Genomic DNA, 4,681 nt, shown 5'->3' with positions numbered 1-4,681 from the left:
TAGTTGGATTTTCTGTCAGCAAAAGCATAATAAGAAATAGTAACAAACAAGATAATGTTCAGATATCTGTGATCATATAACAAAGATTTATATATTATATATTATAGTTACCATTTTACAGTATTTTGACACAAGACCAAGCCCTAATTAATTGGTCCTTTTTATATACCAATGAGAACATTCAGGATATTAAGTTTATAAATAAAAATTATTCTTAAATGTCACTTTTATTTTCTATGAATGAATATGAGATAATAATTAGATGTTACTACAGAAGATTTTGTGATTCATGTTTGCATGGCAACTTTCTTTGTTGCCAATGTTTAGGAAGCAAAGCCTTCTTCCTGCATCTCAACTTAGACTGAATCATCTAGAACCACAATCTGTGGATGTGGCCTTTCTCTGTTTTCTCAGGACTGAGGTTTCTTGGCCCTTCTTTTATATTCTGATAAATAGGAGTGATATCCAGTTATATCTTTCCTAATTTGAGACCCTGAGAAAAGTGGCCTCTATTGAAGACTAAAAATAATTTTAAAATAGAGAATGTTTGTAATTTATCTAGACAGAAATCAAGATGTTAGAGCTTGGCAGAACCTTACATGCTTCTACTTCCTCTATTAGTTTTAATTTAGATAAATTACTTCAGTGACATTTTATGAAACCTTTATTTTCTAGATGAAGGAAAGGATGTTACTTGGCAAGTGATTGAGATGCCTGTGATGTGAATAGAAGATTTCCTAGGGGTTTCCTGGCATAGGAGTAGCTTAAGATATTAAAGAGGTTTGGCTCAGAGAAGAAATTATTTAGCTATTGCTTATTATTTTACAGGTTTTGCATAAGAAAGACTTGATTTTTTTTAAATAGCACCAAAAAAACAGGATGAGGAAAAGAGGGAAATAGTTACTCAAACGATGTGATTTCTGCTAAATACAATAGCATCCTTTTGAAATACTGTACTTCCTTATGATGTGACATGTTCTGATCAAGGATGAAAGACCATTCTTCAGATAATATGAAGATGTTATTCTTTCATTGGATGGGATTTTGGCCTAGAAAGCTACTAAAAGGCCACTGAATGTTCTGTCATTCTCCAAAAACGACTTGGCCAAACTACTTAAATTGATAAAGTAATTACCACAAGTGAAAGGAACTCTGCTGGTGGAATGGGCTTGAAGAGTGCACGTGTGGTCTGAGGGAAAGAACACAGACTTTAGGATCAAATCCACCTCGTTCTGGGGAAGTTTCTATAGGTTTCACAGTAAAGGTTTCAACATCAATAAAACTAATAATGCCCAGCTTTCAATGTTTGATAATGGACAAAATTGCAGCTATTAATTATAAGTTAATTATATGGTAATAGAATGAAATAAATCATGGTCTCAATCAAATGTCATTATATGACAAAAATAAAAATCAATTGGCAATAGCATCATGACCTTGCTGATTACGTGAGAGTACTCTTTTTTCAATTTAACATTATTTATTTTTTAAATTTTTATTTTAGATTCAGGAGTACATGTGCAGGTTTGTTACAAAGACAAACTCATGTCACTTGGCTTTACTGTTAATGGCACTGTGACATCCACAATTCCCCTGCCCCGTTTAGGCATAGGAGCTCTGTTGAAGTGGAAGAAAATGCCTCTGCTTTGTGCCTGTGTTTATTTTCACTATTGCTCTTTCTCGTCTCTTGTAACAACCAATTACCTAGGAGCAATGTCAGAGCAAAGCCAGATTTTAAAAGTTATTAAGCAAATCATTTGCAAATTCTTCCAAAGGGCACATAGATGCATACAAATAACTCTACTCACAAACTCCAAATTTTCCCAAGTTGAAACTATCATTTTAATCTGGCATTATAGCCAAAGGTGAATGGACCAAAGAACTAATATGGTATTGGTTAATACCCATGCGATGTCAACCAAGGAACACAAACTCTGCCCCATTATATACCTTTGTTCAGTTTGCTTGTTTAAAAAAACTCATCTGTTTCTGTATAACTCTTTGCAATACTTTTCTCTCTGACTTCGCCTGAAGTTTTTGCTTTGACTTTGTATGAAACAGTTTCAACCCAGGATAGGCAACATTCTTACCCTTAAACTTGTCATCCTAAATGTCATCTGTGACCCTGATCATTCTGTCTCAGAAATCTGGTTCTGGGCCGGGCGCGGTGGCTCAAGACTGTAATCCCAGCACTTTGGGAGGCTGAGGTGGGCGGATCACGAGGTCAGGAGATCAAGACCATCCCAGCTAACAAGGTGAAACCCCGTCTCTACTAAAAATACAAAAAATTGGCCGGGTGTGGCGGCAGGCACCTGTAGTCCCAGCTACTCCGGAGGCTGAGGCTGGAAAATGGCGTGTACCCGGGAGGCGGAGCTTGCAGTGAGCCGAGATCTCACCACTGCACTCCGGCCTGGACGACAGAGTGAGACTCTGTTTCAAAAAAAAAAAAAAAAAAGAAAAGAAATCTGGTTCTGTGGGGAAGAGAGAATCTGATTCGCGCTGCTATCTTCTTATGGGCAGCAGAGCTGGGATAGAACTGATGCTTCCTCAAAATGGAGGATTAAGACTATTTGGTGGTTAGGGGAATTGGTAATAGCCCCACAGTGTTATGGGTAGGGTTTTGTATATATTCGAGTTTGAAAACAAAATAAATGACCAGATCTTGAACATTGGAATTCTTGACCTGATTTCAATGGCTGAATCAGATTCAAGGCAGAAACAAAGAAAACACATTTTAGGAAAGATCATGCTATATTGTCCTAATAGAAAAATCTAATAGAATAATTATTCTAATTATTTTGGAGAATGTTTTTACAACAGATAAACTTTTTAGAATCCTTGGAATAGATGAGAGAGGATAAATACTTTGAACTGGAAATACTTCTATTTCTAACTTCCAGAGAATCAATAATGTTTGCCTGAATATGATAGTGAATAATGTTTGCTTGAATATGAATATCAGCCTTAAACATCTACATTGTCAAAAGCAAGTCACCTCCTCTCCAATCCTAGCAGTAAATATGAAAACTGAAATAGCTATAAATATATTGATATAGTGCCATGCTTCATATATAATGCAACCTATCAGCACAGTAAATGCATCTCCAGAAAAGAATCCCATTCCTACCAAAAACTAATTACCTTAGATAAAAAATTCAATATCCTTTCTTTTTTTATTTTTTATTTTTATTTTTTTATTATTATACTTTAGGTTTTAGGGTACATGTGCACAATGTGCAGGTTTGTTACATATGTATCCATGTGCCATGTTGTTTTGAGGCACCCATTAACTCATCATTTAGCATTAGGTATATCTCCTAATGCTGTCCCTCCCCCCTCCCCCCACCCCACAACAGTCCCCGGAGTGTGATGTTCCCCTTCCTGTGTCCATGAGTTCTCACTGTTCAATTCCCACCTATGAATGAGAACATGCGGTGTTTGGTTTTTTGTCCTTGCGATAGTTTACTGAGAATGAGGTTTTCCAGTTTCATCCATGTCCCTACAAAGGACATGAACTCATCATTTTTTATGGCTGCATAGTATTCTCAATATCCTTTCTAAATGCATACATTTGCACGTGAGAATAGCGGTTGCCATTGCAATTTGAGCTTCCATGCAAGCCTAATTTAACTCTAAAACTAGACACATATTCTTTTAAAATTAAGTGGTTTCCAGAATGTCTTATTGAACAAGAATTTTGCATGGGATTTTGCCCATAGTTAAATGCAGCTCTGAAAACTGCTTGAGGAGTAAGACTCCTTTACAAAGCCCAGGACTTTGTGCATGTCTGCCCCTAGTTTACTAACCCACACATTTCTTATGCTTAATATAGAAAAAAGAATATGGCAGACATAATTCTAGAATACTATAAATGTGTATGTATATGGCCAAAGAAAAAGTTCAAGTAAATTTGCTCTGTGTATTACTATATATGCATACATTTTAAAGTCCCAAACTCTATTTGCACATCACAATCCTGTGAGATATCCAAACCTGTACGGACCCCTTTTGAATACATACTGAGTCTTATCTTGTTAGTTATCCCTTAGGCCCACACTTTATTTACATGGCCTCTAAGAATTTGCTACTATCCTAATGTAAAGCGACAAAGAAAGATGACGCTAAGGAAGAGCGGAAATAAGAAATGATAATTTCTTCTCATCATATAAAGTAGAAGATAAGCCATTCACCCTGTAGATACTTTTTCTGGGACCCACCTACATTTCTGCCTAGCTCTCAGGTTTCAGGCCCACCCCAGAAAGAAGGAGGCCCCAGGCAGGTCTTTAACCACCAACCACTAGGGAAAATAAACCTTCAATGTTGGAGAATCTGACAGATACATGTCAATGTACCAAGGGAATGAAACAACTTTTGCCTCTTTGTAAACGACAGACCTTCACCAGGAGTACAATGTTAGAATTTCTTCCTGCGAGGGTTGGAAAGAGAAAAAAAACAAAGCAAAAGTTTGCTTTCCCTAAAGGCCAACAGAAATCAGTTTCTACCAACTGCATTAGAAAATTCTCCAATTGTCTACACAACGTGAAATCCATGAACAAGGACTAGGCGAATTTGGAAAGTCAAATATCTCTTTCAGACCATTAATTAGGAGAATAGGTTGAACGAAAATCAAATTATAATCAACTCAGGAATAAAAATAGTTTTGTTTTCTTTAGGTAAGCCT

The 4,681-nt window shown here is 36.4% G+C and overlaps 1 long non-coding RNA gene across 1 annotated transcript; it reads right to left on the bottom strand.

The window, feature by feature from the left end:
* Positions 1-1,479: 1,479 nt before the first annotated feature.
* On the bottom strand, positions 1,480-2,148 carry LOC116483271 (uncharacterized). The gene is made up of 2 exons (XR_004252230.1): positions 2,091-2,148; positions 1,480-1,704 (listed from the first exon to the last, which is right to left on the bottom strand). It is a non-coding gene; the product is annotated as an uncharacterized LOC116483271 (long non-coding RNA).
* Positions 2,149-4,681: the final 2,533 nt, after the last annotated feature.

The sequence above is a fragment of the Hylobates moloch genome, unplaced genomic scaffold, assembly GCF_009828535.3.
Source record: "Hylobates moloch isolate HMO894 unplaced genomic scaffold, HMol_V3 SCAFFOLD_15, whole genome shotgun sequence".
Classification (NCBI taxonomy): domain Eukaryota; kingdom Metazoa; phylum Chordata; class Mammalia; order Primates; family Hylobatidae; genus Hylobates; species Hylobates moloch.
This window is presented reverse-complemented; position numbering and strand designations above follow the sequence as displayed.